The sequence below is a fragment of the Bombina bombina genome, chromosome 2, assembly GCF_027579735.1.
Source record: "Bombina bombina isolate aBomBom1 chromosome 2, aBomBom1.pri, whole genome shotgun sequence".
Taxonomy (NCBI): domain Eukaryota; kingdom Metazoa; phylum Chordata; class Amphibia; order Anura; family Bombinatoridae; genus Bombina; species Bombina bombina.
Genome location: NC_069500.1, coordinates 1,048,167,827 through 1,048,185,584, shown reverse-complemented (window position 1 = coordinate 1,048,185,584; position 17,758 = coordinate 1,048,167,827).

The window sequence follows — 17,758 nt, the reverse complement described above, 5'->3', positions numbered from 1 at the left end:
GGGAGGTTCACTTGGGGTGAACAGCGGGGCACCTTCCTTATATCAATCCAGGGTGAGGCATAAAAATAGTGTATATAGGGGAATTACAGTACTTTGGGCTTTACCCAAAGCTGCTTGGGTAACGTCCGTTTTACCTGGGTAATCCTAGAATTACACAGATATCTTACAACTGTAACACACATACACGTATATATATATAATATATACTGTATAATCAGTCACTAAAGCTAATACATTTAAAGTATGACATGATTGTTAGCATAATTGCTTTTGCAGTAATCCCTATTTATTTATTTTTTTATTAAAATTTTTATTTTTGAAGTATCACTTTAATGACTATCACGCATTTACAACATAACCAATATCTACTTTTTATTTAAGGGTTAGAAATCTAACTAAAATAAAAAAATACAGTTATTCTACCGAATAACCACATAAACAAAACAATAAAATTACAAACAGTGTTGGGCTTTGAATTAGAGCTTTAAATATATTTAATATCAGTAATTGTGCGGTGCTATATAAATGCATATTTAAGCTGGTGTTTTGAGTAGTGTAATGAAATACATTTCAGTTGACCTCACTAGTTCTTCATAATCATGATGGAAGATGTAGTTGAAATGTAAATAAAGTTTAAAGTGACAAAATGTAAATACTAGTCGTACATGAAATATAAATAAAGTTTTAAATGACAACATGTAAATACTAGCTTTTAGAGATCTGAATGGTTGAAAATTTATAATGGTTATTTCTTGGATAGTTTATTTTGCACTCCCAGTATTTACATTATACAAAGTAATTAATCTTTGCATGCTTACCTTTGCTTTACATGAAGTGCAGTCATATATTATTAATGCTGTTCAAACTATACCTAAGATAAGACAAGGGGGAAAGTCTAAATGTAACATTAAATAAATATTTAGTAAAAGGTTTTAACATAGTACTTCATTCTTATAGATGTTTATTACAGCTTGTCACTTTATATGCTTTGTACATGGCTAGGTATGAAATTATTTAAAGATGTTTACTAGGTGAACGTGTTCACAAAATTTATGCATTTGTCTATGTGTCTCTTTTTTATGTTCCTTATTAATTTATAGTTCACAGGAAGACTAAACACTTGTACTCGTATAACTTATTACCCTATAAATGTATACAGTTTAATAAATATCTAAAGAAAGATATGGAGAGGTTAGATGTGGAAAAATCCCAGTGCAGTTGCCTAGATTCCAATCCTCCTGTTATTCAAAGTTCATGGACCTTTTTATTACCTCAGGAAAACCAATGATAAGTTAACTCAACATCTCTAATAAAACCACCACAACAAAATTGATTTGTGTTAACCCCTATTTAATAAAATGTCTAAATTTATGGAACATCTAGATTTTTAATTTTTGGTGCAGAAACCGAAAGACTCTTAAACTGTTGTTAACAATAATAGTAGTTATATTAGTTGAAAAGATACACCTCATCCACCAGTATATAAAAAAAGAGATTCTATTCAGGGCAAAAAAATAAATAAAAAAAATACTTTGTTGACCAGTGACAAAAAAAAATTGTGTTTTGTGAAACAAAAAAGAACTCATTTTAAAATGCCATCTTTTAGATTTAAACAGAATATAAAATATAAATAAAAGTAACTTTAAATTAAAAGTTTAAAATAAACAATAATTTACCAACTAAGGGCTAGATTACAAGCGGTACATTAACTTTTGTCCATATTACCATTTAAAAATAAACATGATCACGTGAGCGCTATCGCGATTTATGGTCATTGGGTCAGCGTGACTAAAAACCTTGCGTAAGGGGTAATGAGTTAACAAAAAGTTGCATCAAACACAGCATAAGTACACTAAAATAAACTGTCACACTTATATAAACACTGTATCATAAAAATTTGTAATAGAAATATTCAGATTTTTTTTTTTATAAGGGATAAAAGGTATATGGTATATGATCCTGTATTTGAATGCCAAGGGCTACTATATATATATATATATATATATATATATATATATATATATATATATATATATATATATATATATATATATATACATACACATATATATATATATATATATATATATATATATATATATATATATATATACATATGTGTATCTAAATAATGATTCCACTATAATATTTAATATTGTGTTTTATGTGTATTTACTGCAGTAGCAGACGTACTCAACAGGGGGACCTGGTGCAATTTTTTAATATATATATATATTTATGTATCTAATTAATAATTCCAGTATAATATTTAATAATGTGTTTTCATGTGTATTAATTTTACTGTACATATTTAACATTTCAATATTCTTCACATACAGGACAATGTCATTTTTATTTTAAATACACATTTCTATATATATATCTGTATATACCTATACCTGTATATCTATTCCTAAAGACATATAGGTGTAGATATCTATTTTACATTAACATTATCACACATATATAGAAATATTTATTTAATATTAGAAATTTAAAAATTTCGCAATTTAGGTCTAATGTGTTGGAGCACATGAAAACTTATTTATCTTAAAGGGACAAATAAACCAAACTGTTTTTATGATTCATATAGAACACACTATTTTAAACAACTTTCTAATTTACTTCTATTATCATGGTTTATTATTTTTCCTTGTTATCCTTTGTTGAAAAGCTGGGATGTAAGCTCAAGAGTGCGCATGGGTCTACAGCACTATATTGCAGCAGTTTTGCAACAATGCTATACATTAGCAAGAGCACGATATGGCAGCACTATTTCCTTTCATGTAGTTCTTCAGGCATGTGCACACTGCTTGCCTAGATATCTCTTCAAAAAAGAATAATATGAGAACTAAGCAAATTTGATAATAGAAGTAACATGGAAACTTTTTGAAAATTGTATTTTCTATCTGAATAATGAAAGAAACATTTTGGGTTTCATGTCCCTTTAACCTCTTAACCCAAAATGACGCAGATCTATGTCATGCGATACGAAGCCCATTGTACCGCATAACACAGATTCAGGAAGCTGCTGTTCCTGAGCTGCAGGCATCTTTCTTCATATGGTAACGGAGCACAATCAGTGCTCCATTACCATATGAAGGCAGATGCCAGATCGTTACAGACAGTGACACTCTGTGTGCCAGTGTCTGTAATGATCAACTGCTTGTGCCGGTGGGAGGTGTGGGTTTTAAGTAAGAGGGATGAATGGGAAGCTACACTACAGCAAAAGGGAAATTGAAAGGGGGGCACCCTAACTAACAAACGTGGGGAAGGAAAGGTAGGTGGCACCATTTCACTACAGAAAAAAAAAGAAAATTAATACAAAACATAAAATTCTACCAGCATGCAGTGTGATCTGTGTATATATATATATATATATATATCGTATTTTTCACACCATAAGACGCACTTTTTTCCCCCCTCAAAAGTAAGGAGAAATGTCTGTGCGTCTTATGGAGCGAATGCAGGCCCTGTGCTTGCATTTTTAGGCTAACTGGTACCGGGTAATTTTGTGGCAGTCAGAGCAGCAGGGTTGTGAAGGTGTCCTCTGTGATCCTGAATTGCTGCACAGTGTCTGCGGGGTGCTGAAATTAGTGAACCGGCAGCTCCTGTGTAAAGGCCCAGGGATCTGCAGTTAGTGCTACTGAGAAAGCAACAGGCGAGAGGATTCGCCCCCCCCCCCCTCGTGTTCAGTGAAAAATAAACAAATCATGTCCCTAACTACAACAATATACCATACTCACTGCTGTTGCGAATCCAAGCCTCCCAGCTCTGACATCTAGCAGTTCCTGCATATTTACCGTAGCTTGCTCCACAATGCAACATCTACTATTCACAGTATCCGACAAGATACCGGTAAATTATAAGTCTCCATTTGTTTCAACATCCATGGCACCCACCGCACCATCTGATGCACAGCACGAGTCCGACACCCGGCCTCCCAGCTCCGGCATCCAGCAGCCCCTGCACCAACACATTTACCGGTAGCCTGCTCCACAACGCAACACCCACCATCCACAGCATCTGACAAGACAAACTACAAGTCTCCATTTGCCCCAACATCCACGGCACCCACGCACCATCCGATGCACAGCACGAGTCCGACACCCGGCCTCCCAGCTCTGACATCTAGCAGTTTCAACATCTACGGCACTTACCGTACCATCTGATGCACAGCACGAGTCAGACTAACACTGTACATCAGATGGTAAGCACCGCAGATGCTAAAACAAATGGAGACCCACAATCCATCGTATCAGACACTGTGGATGGCAAACATTGCGCCGTGGAGCAAGCTAAATATGCCAGTGCAAAAACTGCTAGATGCCAGAGCTAGGAAACCGGGCGCCAGACCCACACTGCACACCAGATGGCACGGCAAGCACCGTAGATGTCAAAACAAATGGAGACCCACAATCCATCCCATCAGACACTGTGGATGGCAAACACTGCGCTGTGGAGCAAGCTAAATATGCCAGTGCAAAAACTGCTAGATGTCAGAGCCGGGAAACCTAGACTCACAACAGCAGTGAGTACGGTACACTATTATAGTTAGGGACATGATATACCGTACTCTCCAATATTTACTGAATACCAAAGCTGTACTGTATTGAGCCCTTGTCGGGCTTGGTTAATCCAGACTCATACTGTAGGCTATCATTTATTTGGGTGGTTAAACCAACTTTCTTATCCTCACTACACTGTATTTTATAGTATACAGTTCTTTCATTGAAACCTTGTGATAATAAAGTTGTTCACTTTTAATACTGACATATACCGGTACCTTCTAACTTCATTTCTACATCAGAACAAGGGAAGATTATTAGCTGATGGTATAAAAGAATTACCGTAAAATTGTAGCCAATTTGCAATAGGTAATTTGACCAGATTTTCAGCTCCTGGGTGTGTTTTTAACTTTGCACTTTCCAGCTATTTTAAGTTTATTTAATAAAAGTTATATTTTAACGTAGAGCCGTCCTGCTCACTTAGTAAATTCAGCTACCTTAGTTGCCTTATCTACTAGTGTCTTATATACATGATAATCCACTCCATATTAACCCGTTGAGTGCTATTGATGTAGTCTTTTCAGTTAGAGGTTTCCTCTACTGTATTGTGTTCATAAGCCTTTAACTACACAGCACCTACTCTATCCACCATATTTATTTACAGGGATTAATTCCCTTATTGATTTATTGGAAATAGAGGGTTAAATATAGGGAATAGAATTTATTAAATAGTTTACTACACCATTTGATTCAGAATATTTTTTTTCTTGTTTTCCTCTTATGGTCAGGTGCGTCCTATGGTGCGAAAAAAATAAATACAAATATATATATATGCCAGTGCACAAGGCACAAATATATATACATGCCAGTGAACAAGGGCTGACACTAGGCCCGAAACATGTTTGGCTGCTGTTGCTCTATGTCAGTTACAGGACTGTAGCTGATTTTCCCTTTTGTTTTTTCTTTCATGTTTTTACATGCAACTGATTTTAACATTTTTTGTACCAAATAAAGCAGTATTTTTCAACTTTTAACAATTTGACATATACTTTTTTCCTTTTCATATGATCTGGAGATGCGGATTAGCAGAGTGTTTGTATATATATATATATATATATATATATATATATATATATATATATATATATATATATATATATATATATAAAAGTAATTTGTAATCATTCTATTTTGTGTGCCACAAGAGGCAATTGCTTTATCGCTAAAATTAAGAAATGGCTTCTACTGAATTTGTTTGTATAAAAAGTGGAAGAGACATCCAGTTTTCGTGCCAGCAGAATGTGGTTTTGGTGGATCGTGTCCTCCAGAACTACAATTTTAGTTAGTTCCAAAGATGTGGAACACAGTAAGAAAAGATTTTCAGACATTAAAGAGATAGTGATCTGTAATATTGATTTGCCCTTAATGTGTTTCCATTGACTTGTTATACCAGCAGCAGATTATACAATGTATAATAAATTGCTACTTTATGTTTATTTTTGCATATAAAAAGCTGGTTTCTTCCATTGACACCACAACCCATTAGAATGGTTAATTCTGGCAAAGAAATAAGAATTGGAGGCCTAGAAGCCGGCAGCTTGCTTGAAACTGAGGAGCAGCGGAGGGCTTGGCCACAGAGGATGCTTTGCAGAACCATTGTTTTTGACCCATATGGCCGTAGGAGACTAAGGTACTACTTGATACCCGCGGAGGTATGTGCTAAACTATAGACAAGCAGAGGGGCAACAAGATATTGCTTGTGCGAACATAGTGTTCCAGGGAAGTTTGACTCTCTGTCATCCAGCTATTTGAGCTTAGGGATTGAATTTATGGGATGTACACAGGTGGACTAAACTCCGAGGGAGCCTTTGGTACTTTGTAGAGGGTGCAGGAACTACTTGCATTGATATTTTACTTTGACCTCGTCTGGATTTTCTATTGACATACTGATTGTAAAAGATAGTTTGTTACACATGTTCTCTTTCTATTTTCACTGTATCTATATACTTGGTTGTTTTCCGGTTACACCAGTGTGTGATAACAATTAGAGGTTAAAAAAGTGTGCACTATGGACAGCAGCCAAACATAATTTTACTCATTAATGTGTGATGTGGCAAGGACTGCTAACCCATTGGACGGTGAGAGAATATTCTTTGACGATAAAGGAGTATTGTCTCTAAGCACTTTATTTGAACTAATGGAACATTTACTGTTAAAAGACCTTTGATAAGTATATTAAAACCAAGATGATACTCAGAGGCCTAAGAATTTTCAAATTTCCAACATTTGAAGTGGACAGTAAGGATACTGACTTTGTAGAGGCCTAGAACCAGGTTCTATCCAAATGTTCATCTAGAATCCTGTTTTGTAGAAGCACTACAAAGGCTAAAAACTGAGGAACTAGCATGTGATGGGCATATTAACAAGGGTCAATCATTCAACCCTAAATCTAAGTTCTACCCCATACATATTAGGGGGTCCATAATAGAAACATTTTTTAATAGAATAGAGCAGGATCTCACTAAACTAAACACTACAACGGTACATAATGAACACAACTTAAATGGACAAGAGAGGAGGGCTCTTAAGCTCTTACAGGAAAATACCGAAATTGTGATCAAGTATGCAGATAAGGGCAGGGTTGTTGTGGTCCTTGATAAAAGGGTTTATGTTGAGGAAGCACTCAGGCAGCTAAATAACAGTGATAATTACCTGGTGCTGCCCAAAGATCCCACGAATATGTTCAAGGAGGAATTAACACATATTCTAGACGAGGGTGTGGAACAGGGGTTCTTGGATAGAAACACAGCTGAGTATTTAAATGTGAACAATCAAAGGATTCCCCTGTTCAATCACCTTCCTAAGATACACAAATCACATACATACATGGACATTGAAAAAGTCAGTGGGATAGGGTCTCTTTTAGAGCACCTATCCCAATGGCTTTATTATTTACTACAACCACTGGTAACAATATTGCCATCCTATATTAGAGATACAAAACATGTTCTCAATATAATGGAAAATCTAAATTGGAAAGAGACATACTCCTGGGTTACAGTGGATGTAGTAGCTTTATATTCTTCCATTCCCCATGAGGAGGGAATAAAAGCCATAGCCTTTTTTTGAGGAATTTTAAATAATGCAGCTGCAGTGGCAAAAGGTCAGTTCACCCGTTTAAAGGCAAATTTTACAGATTGGGGTGAATACATTACTCAGGCAAAAGATCTTGAGGAGAGGCTAAGAGAGAGAGGGGTTACCCCAAAAAAAGTAATAGTTAGAGTTAAAAAAACAGGTGGGTTGTAGACATAGAAATTCTCTTTTACAGGGAAAAGAAAAGACAGTTAAGGAGTTCAAGGGTATGAATTTTGTTACCAATTATAGCACTCAGTTTCCCAAAATTGCTTCCATCATACACGATCATTTTCCCATCTTGGCTGCGGATAATAGACTAACTGATCTAGTTAAAAATGGTTTAAGATGCAGATTAAGAAAATGTACCACCTTGGGAACGTTACTTTCACCTACCCAATTAAAAGAAAAACAGGTTACTCCTAGCTCTTGTCTAAGTAGCTTATGGATGTATGGATGTGGCCATAGGAAATGTAGACCATCTGAATACATGGATAAGACCAAGACCTTTAGCTCATAAGTAACTGGTGAAAGGTTTGCCATAAAATATTGCATGAACTGCATTACAGCACAGGTGATATGTATGATCAGGTGCCAGTCATGTGGGGTTCAATACATAGGACTCATGTCCAGGGACATAAAATCCAGAATTTGTGAGCATTTTTCCACCATAAGTCAGGGCAATTCCTCCACATCCCATGTGTGCCACTTTGCTGAGAAACATAATGGTAGGTTGGATACATTTAAGTGGTGTGCTATTGAGTAAACAAACCCAAAAGAGGAGGTGATATTGACAAACTGCTGGCAAAAAGAAAGATATTCTGGATGTTCCAGTTGAGGACCAGGGTGCAAGAAGGCTTAAATTCTAGATATGACTTAATCAACTATTGGGAGTAGAATTTGTATTCCCCAGTTACTTCTGAGGCAATATGACGCTCTAGTCCTGTGCTTTAAAATTTTAAAGCTGTAAAATTTTGGAATTTTAATGTTTGGAATTTAACATTTAATATGTATTATCTTTAACTATGTTGTTTCATTATATTATTGAAAAATATTATTCAAATTCATAAATGTCTATTTTACTTCTGCAAAATATCCATTTCCTAGTGCCACTACGCATGGACTATTTCCAGAAATTGATTAGGTCAAATTCACTATTTAGTCCAGAGGGCCATCTCGTACCAAGTCTGAGTTTCCAATATACTTCTTCCCTTGCTAGCAGTAATGATCTTTCTCCTCCTCTCACAGGTTGTAAGATGTGTTTGGCAATGGTCCATTTCAATGTGCTACTGCTTCTGTCATGGATCTGACGAAAATGTGTGATAAGTGGTGTAGTGAGTGTCCCCTGTTTGATGTCATTTACATGTTCCCGAATTCTTGACCTTACTTCTCGTGTGGTCATACCTACATATTGTAGGTTACACTCTGAGCATGTCAAAACATAGACCACATAATTGGCCCTACAATTGTAGCACTTCTCATGTGAGAAATGCTCACCTGTTGTAGTACTGATAAATTCATTCCCTTGTGAAAGGTGTTTACAGGCTATGCATTCATTATAATAACATCTGTAAACTCCCTTAGTGCTTAGCCATGAGCTAGTTGTTCTATTATCAGTGTTTTTCATTAATGTGGGGGCTACTTTGTTCCCTATGGTGCTGCCCCTTCTGAATGCAAAGCGGCAGCCTTTCCTTGCTATGTCAGCCAGACCATCGTCAGCTGTTAATAGAGGGAAATGTTTAGAAATTATATTACAAATTTCCCCAAATTGGTCGCTGTAAGTTGTGAGGAAAGTGGTCTTTTGTACATTCTCCTTGTTGGCAGCCCTGCTTCCCTGCTTCAAGAGGGAGTCCCTGTCCCTTTTGCTCACATCTTTTTAAATGGCATTAAGCATGGATTTTGGGTAATCTCTAGAGACTAATCTGTCAGTAAGCTCTTTAGCTTGAGTTTCATATGAAGACTTAGTGGAGCAATATTTGCCCTGAACTGGTTTCTATCTCCATAGATGTGGGACTGTTCCCACCACCCCATATAGAGGTTAGCGTAGGAGGGGGCAAACATCTATGGAGATAGAAACCAGTTCATGGCAAATATTGCCTTCTACAAGAGATTCATCGATGACCTCTTGATAATATGGCAGGGTGATGAGAATGGGATCCATCACTTTGTTGAGGAACTTAACAACAACAACATAGGTCTTGGCTTCACCTTTGAGTTTAACATCAAGTGTATTAACTATCTAGATATAACCCTAGTTGGGACACAAGATGGACAGAAAGGCAGTATATCTACGAGTGTCTACCGCAAGCCATCAGCCAGAAATACCATCTTGCATGAAAAAAGCAATCACCTGAATAGGGTATTTAAAGCCATAGCCAAGGGACAATTTGTGAGAACCCTCAGAAATTGCTCCACTAAGTCTTCATTTGAAACTCAAGCTAAAGAGCTTACTGACAGATTAGTCTCTAGAGATTACCCAAAATCCATGCTTAATGCCATTAAAAAAGATGTGAGCAAAAGGGACAGGGACTCCCTCTTGAAGCAGGGAAGCAGGGCTGCCAACAAGGAGAATGTACAAAAGACCACTTTCCTCACAACTTACAGCGACTAATTTGGGGAAATTTGTAATATCATTTCTAAACATTTCCCTCTATTAACAGCTGACGATGGTCTGGCTGACATAGCAAGGAAAGGCTGACGCTTTGCATTCAGAAGGGGCAGCACCATAGGGAACAAAGTAGCCCCCACATTAATGAAAAACACTGATAATAGAACAACTAGCTCCTGGCTAAGCACTAAGGGAGTTTACAGATGTCATTATAATGAATGCATAGCCTGTAAACACCTTTCACAAGGGAATGAATTTATCAGTACTACAACAGGTGAGCATTTCTCACATGAGAAGTGCTACAATTGTAGGGCCAATTATGTGGTCTATGTTTTGACATGCTCAGAGTGTAACCTACAATATGTAGGTATGTCCACACGAGAAGTAAGGTCAAGAATTCGGGAACATGTAAATGACATCAAACAGGGGACACTCACTACACCACTTATCACACATTTTCGTCAGATCCATGACAGAAGCAGTAGCACATTGAAATGGACCATTGCCAAACACATCTTACAACCTGTGAGAGGAGGAGATAGATCATTACTGCTAGCAAGGGAAGAAGTATATTGGATACTCAGACTTGGTACGAGATGGCCCTCTGGACTAAATAGTGAATTTGACCTAATCAATTTCTGGAAATAGTCCATGCGTAGTGGCACTAGGAAATGGATATTTTGCAGAAGTAAAATAGACATTTATGTATTTGAAATTTGATCTAATCATCAATTAAAAATAATATGAAGAAATGTTCAACCTAACCCCATTAATACTACAAATACAAAACACGAATAATAAATTTACATAATTCATACACAAAATTTAAAAAAAATTTAAAACATAAACAAAGTTTAATATAGTGTCATTATATTGACATTGTCACTATGTGCAAAGTTACAAAGAACATTTTCATCTATTCCAATCTGGTCAAAGCTAATTGATACGCTTGAATAAAGCAGCTTTGAACTAAACTATAGACACCAATTTCCATATTTACTACAGGCCTCCTAATCTTGAAATATAGTAAAATCCAGCATTACCATAACAGTTTATTGCATTTTCAATTTGAATATATAACAACTGTCACTATCTTAGTCAGCAAAAGTAATTAATCTAAACAATTATACTAACACAGTTAAGTCTTAGTATTAATCAGCAGCACATTGGGAGGGTGTGAGTTTTTTCTTATCCAATGGGGAGAGCTTATTGCCTTTTTAAACACAGGATGATGGTCACTAACTATGCTATGACTACGGCGGGGAAAGCCGAAATGCGTCAGCAGTAGTGACCACCACCCAGTGCTGTACCACAGAAGGCTGTAACAATTGTTGTTGTTGCACTTTTTAACCCAATAAACTTTGGATCGTGATTTGCAAGAAACCGGAATTCCTTATTCTTTCTTTCTACATTGTATCTGAACCAGCAAGGAAAGACCGGTACCTTTGTTTCACCCATTGCACCTGTCACTTTTGGATCCACTGCAGCCGGACGAACAGGAGCTGTGACGGGGACGTGACGTCACACGCTCAGCGAAACGGCGCACAGACACGCTTGCACGGACGGAACCACAGGCGGCGGCTTGAGGATGGGAGCGGACGGAAGAGCCGGAATCCTGCAAGAAGCAGTTTGGATGTATCTCCCCGGGGACCGAGCACCGGACGCCTGTGAAACATGAGTCCTAAAGTGTATATTGTGAATATCACGACACACAAAAACTTGCAAGTTTGGCAGAACTGTATTAACATTAAGGACTTATTGGTTCTAAGAAGTTAAGGACTTATGACATAAGGGCTGCAGTGTGTAATTACGACAAGGAGCGGGAGGTTGCCAATTTACGGAAGGGAGAATTATCTTGTGCATTACTCTTGACCATCTCTCTGCCTGAGAAGCTCCTCTCTGTTGTTGAGGTGTGCGTCTCCTGTTGTCTTGTGGGTTGTCTGGCAGCTCTGGGCAATCCAATCTGAGGTGTTGGCATATTTCTGAAATTTCTTGCTTCTCTTTGATTGTGGTAGTTCTGCCTTCATGATGTATATGAAGTGCAAATGGGAATCCCCACCTGTAGGCTATTTGATTTTTCCGCAGCAATTTTGTCAGAGGATGCAAGGCAGAGCGTTTCAGTAGTGTTTTGAGACATAAGTCCTGATAGAGTTGTATAATTGTCCCTTTAAACTTAAAAGTTGGGTTTTTCCTGGCCGCTGCCATAATCTCTTCCTTCTCCTGGAAGCAAAATAAATTGGTTATAACATCTCTTGGAGGGTCCCCTTCCTTTGGTTTTGCTCTCAGAGCTCTATGAGTTCTTTCCATCTGGTACTTTCCTTCATCTGATGATCCTGTGATTGCTTGGAACAAATGTAGCAAAAGGTCATTTAACTCCCCCGTGGAAATTGATTCTGGGATGCTCTATCAGCGTATATTACATCTCCTGCTCCTATTTTCTAAATCTTCCATTTTTTTCGTGAATTTCTGAAAGTTCTTGATGTTGAGCGGTCCATTGCTGAGTTAGTGTATTTATGTCTCCTTCCATGGATTCCTCTTTATCCTCCAAAATTTCTATTCTTGCTCCTAGGTCTAGTATATTCTGTTTAATTTCAGCTAGGCTGCTTGTGACCGTACTTTGGAGCGAGTCCATCTTTTCCCACATCTTATCAAAATTTATAGCTATATCTTGTTTGGATACTATGTTCTTAAGGTCACCTTTTGTTACAGGTGTATTATTCCCTTTTGGGGATTAAGATTCTGTATCTGTGTCCATGTCCTCTTCTTGTTTTGTGCTCTCTTTTTCTTTAGCTTTCTCCCCATTAGAGGATTTTAAGAAAATACTAGCAGTTGCAGGTTTGACTGGTGGTAGTAATTTGTTTTGCCTCCTTGCTGACATGATATTTTAGATGAAGAAAACAGAGGGCTCTCTAGCTGCCTCACTTTTCCTGAATGGGCCTTATAGTGTCGTTACCGCAATTATTTCTGGGGCAATATGAGGTATGCCTTTAGTAATGGCGTACAGCATTTTTCTCCTTTCTACACTCCTTATTCTATGATCCTCCCTCTGGATGTCTGAACTTTCCTGTATGGGATCTCGGCGTTCTAAGTATATCAGATAGTCTCTTCTTACCAAGAGATTTGCAAAGGAGTGTATTGTGGTTACCCCTGTGTGTTCAAGGTAAATCTACAGCAGTTGTTGCGCTATAGGAGCATATGGTGTTGTCTGATACACGCTATCATTTAACCCAAACTCTCTGTATATTGTTTAAAGATACACATTTAAAAAAAAAAAAAAAGATATATTGCTCCTATAATACTTTTTGAATTTTGTGGCACTGTCACTTGCATTTTCTTTTTATTATTGTGTGAACTCATTCAGTTGCTTCTCCATTTTGTATCTCTCCCCTTACTCGTATGTCTGCCCACATGGGAACAGGACTTTTCTGATCCCTTATGTCTGTTTCGTTTTTATAACTTGCATGTGCCATCCAAGTTCTTACCGGAATGTTTACCTCCTGTGCTCCTGTTATAAAGGCTAGTGATCTTAATGTTTTCAAGCTTATATTCCTACCATTGGCCTTTGCAGTAGTCCCCAGCCTCCTCTGTTAAATGTATATAGCCTCTGGTATCTCCGATCTCAGTGTCTGTGCCGTCACATTTTTAGCCTGGGTTCAGTTTGGAAGAGCACTCGTCGCAAATTGTGTCAGGTCCATGTGTCTCAGATTGCTATAAACCCACTTTCTATTAACACTACCTACGGAGGTCACAGCTTAAGTGACCATCGCCAAGCTCATTCAGGCTCCGCCCCATTTACCATCACTTTAGAAGGACACTCAAGTCAAAATTAAACTTTCATGATTCAGAAAGATCATGCAATTTTAAACAACTTTCCAATTCACTTCAAGTAACAAAATGTGAACAGTCTTTTTATATTTACTTTTTTGAGTCACCTGCTCCTACTGAGCATGTGCAAGAAGTCACAGAATATACATATATGCATTTGTGATTGGCTGATGGCTGTCACATGATGCAGTGGGACTGGAAATAGACATAACTGAATTTTTTTAGAAAATGTTTTACTACTTATTTGAAGTTTTTGAGTAAGTGCTATTGCATTGTCTTTTTATCATGCATTTGTTGATTATGCAAATAAACTGTTTTTACTGTTCCTTTAATCTAAGGTAAGACTTTAAGATGACTAAGGTGTAGAATTTCCCTTTAAAATTGTTCCATTAATTATTTTAGAAGCAATTAACACATCACTGACTGTGTCTAGAACTTGACACCTATGTCTAGTTAATGTCTAGATCAGACTCCGCAATTCTCTATGATAATGGCCTACACTTTAAGTGCTAATAGATTGATTGGTCATTTTGGCTTCTAAATGTACTGAATATCCTATCTCTTTGTTTAAGTAATCAAGAAAAATGTTTTTTTTTAACAAATGTTAATATATGACAAATAAGCCCCTTGTTTTAACATCCCACATTATTTTATTATATTATTATTGTATATACATAAAGAGCTATGCAATTAATAATTAAAATACAAATAAAAAATAAATATGCAAAGGTTTGTGCAGTGCCTTCTTTCTTAGCCACAATAAAACTATTGTTCAAAGTATGGGGTCGAAAGAAAAGCAAATTTTTTTGTCCATTAAAATAACATCAAATTGTTTATAAATATAGTGTAGACATTGTAAATGTTGTAAATGACTTACAGAAACCCATTATCAGCAACAATCTGCCCTGTGTTCCAATAGCACGTTATGTTTACTAATTCAAGGCTAATTGATAATTTGAAAACCCTTTTTCAATTATGCAATTGATTCCAATTATGAAAACTGTTGTGCTGATTATCTAGAGCATCAGCAATTGTGGCTTCAATACAGATTCAAGATGGTCAGAATGAAAGAACTTTCTTCTAAAATTTATCAGTCTATTCCAGTTCTTAGAAATGAAGGCTATTCCATGGAAAAATTGTCTAGAAACTTAAGATCTCGTAAATCTCCGTGCACTATTTCCTTAACATCACAGCACAAACTGACCCTAACCAGAATAGAAAGTGGAGTTAGAGGCCCTGGTGCACACCTGAGCAAGAGAACAAATACGTTAGAGTGTCTAGTTTGAGAAACTGAGCCCTCACAGGTCCTAAACGGGCAGCTTCAATAAATAGTACCCACAAACACCAGTCTCAACCTCAACAGTGAGGAGGCAACTCCGGGATGCTGGCCTTCTAAGCATAGTTGCAAAGAAAAAGCCATATTTCAAACTGGCCAATAAAAAGAAAAGATTATGTTCTAAGCAGTGTCCATGATAAGTCACATTATCTGTGGCTCTCCTGAATCAGCTAGAGTAAGAAATGAGAAGCCAAATGCTCCTAAATATTCTGAGCTAATGAACACGAGACCCAGATCTAGACCGTTAAATATCCAGGAAGCCGCCTTCCAATGAAGATTTAACAACCCCCCCCACCCCCACCCCGGGACACTGGGTAATATAGACAAATCCAAGCTAACTGCATTCTTTACCCAATAGTTCCAAGAACCCCAAGTGAGGGTCATCTTCAGAACCTGTACTTTGGTGTGTTTTTTTTTTTGAGACTACTCAACCTGCTGACAAAAGAGTAGAGACTAAGGATCGCTAGGCCCAAATCCATAATTATTAAATTGCTGCGACTGACATCAAAGCAGAGACAATGCTTGAACTGCTCAACCATTATTTTTCTGACCTTCAACTAAGCCTATCCCTGATCTCCTTGCTAGTAAGCTAGAGGCTACCGATTCCTGGTATTGAAGACAGAGACCGGCAGAGCCAGCCCACTCAGTTGGCGGACACCCAGAGGAGCAAAGACCCCACACCGGGGATAACTCATAAAAGTCGCAAGAAACCGCAACTACTACAAACCTCAAGGGAGTCACTGTTAGAAAACAGCAAGAAACTTGGACTTCTACTACCTGGTCCCCCATTTCCGAAGACGACATCTAAGCCAGCGAAAGTGTCTGCTGAAAACCGGAGAAGGCGCCCTCCAGGCGAGACATGGACACTCCTTAAAAAAATATCAAGCCGTCGGCCAGTGAGAGCTTCAGGAATACACAATAGTGCCGTGGATTTCAGATTATTCTAACACGTAGACCAACACAAGTGAAGGAGCTTGAAACTGGTGGTTTTAGTTTAGCCGGCCCTCCAGCTCAATATAAGAGACTTTCTGGAGCAGAAGCCACCGGAGTCCACTGTATATGTAAGGGCTAAGATCTATAAGACAGGGGTCGGCTAACTTTATTTTACCAATTACCCCATTTACATTCACTTAGTGAAAGTGTCTGGAACCGGTCTGAACACTGTTCTCTATGTTGAACTGTACGCTGCAGTTTATTTAAGTTCTTCACCATTTTGCATTCAACCTGGAAAATATACCTACATTACGCTGTTAAGCTGATACATAAGATATTAATCCATAGTTATACATTTTACGTACTACAATGTATAGACAGCTACCTACCACATTTAACATTGCAAGCATTAGTCTTAAAGGGACACTGTACACAAAATTTTTCTTTCGTGATTCAGATTGAGCATGAAATTTTAAGAAACGTTCTAATTTACTCCTATTATCAAATTTTCTTCATTCTCTTGGTATCTTTATTTGAAATGCAAGAATGTAAGTTTAGATGCTGGTCCATTTTTGGTGAACAACCTGGGTTGTCCTTGCTGATTGGTGGATAAATTCATCCACCAATAAAAAAGTGCTGTCCAGAGTACTGAAACCAAAAAAAAGCTTAGATGCCTTCTTTTTCAAATAATGATAGCAAGAGAACGAAGAAAAATTGATAATAGGAGTAAATTAGAAAGTTGCTTAAAATTGCATGCTCTTTCTGAATTAGTGTCCCTTTAAGTGACTGAGGGTATGATTCAGATAACACATTGTAACTGAGTTTCCTGAATCACATAAAAATGTTTATGTTGGTTATTATGTTTGTATGCATGTAAGGTTATAACTATCAGTACATCTAACTTTTCAAGCAATTGCCTTCAGATATAGCATCTATAAGTAAATAATGGCATATAATGCTTTGTTATGATTTAGGACCTGGTTCAGATAACACATTGTGACCCAGTTTCCAGTGCCACAGGCAAATGATCACTATGTTTATGTGTGTGTCATGGTTACAACTGTCCATACATCTAACCTTGCAATCTCTAGTTTTGAGATTTAGTCTCCATTAGCATATAATAGTTGGCAATGTTTTCTCCTCCTCAGATGGAGGGTCTGGTTTGGATAACACACAGTGACTTATTTCTATATATCACATTAAAACGTCTATTATGCTTATATATGTTTCATACTACATCTAACTATGCAAGCATTAGTCTTAAGATTTACCATCTTCTTGCTTAGTATAGCTTACTTTATTTGTAGGTGAGTAGGACCTTAATAAAATATGAGGTTATAGCCGAAGTACTCCCTCTTGATATACCATTACCCCCTCCCTGGGTCACACAGAAAACTTAATTATTTCCAATACATC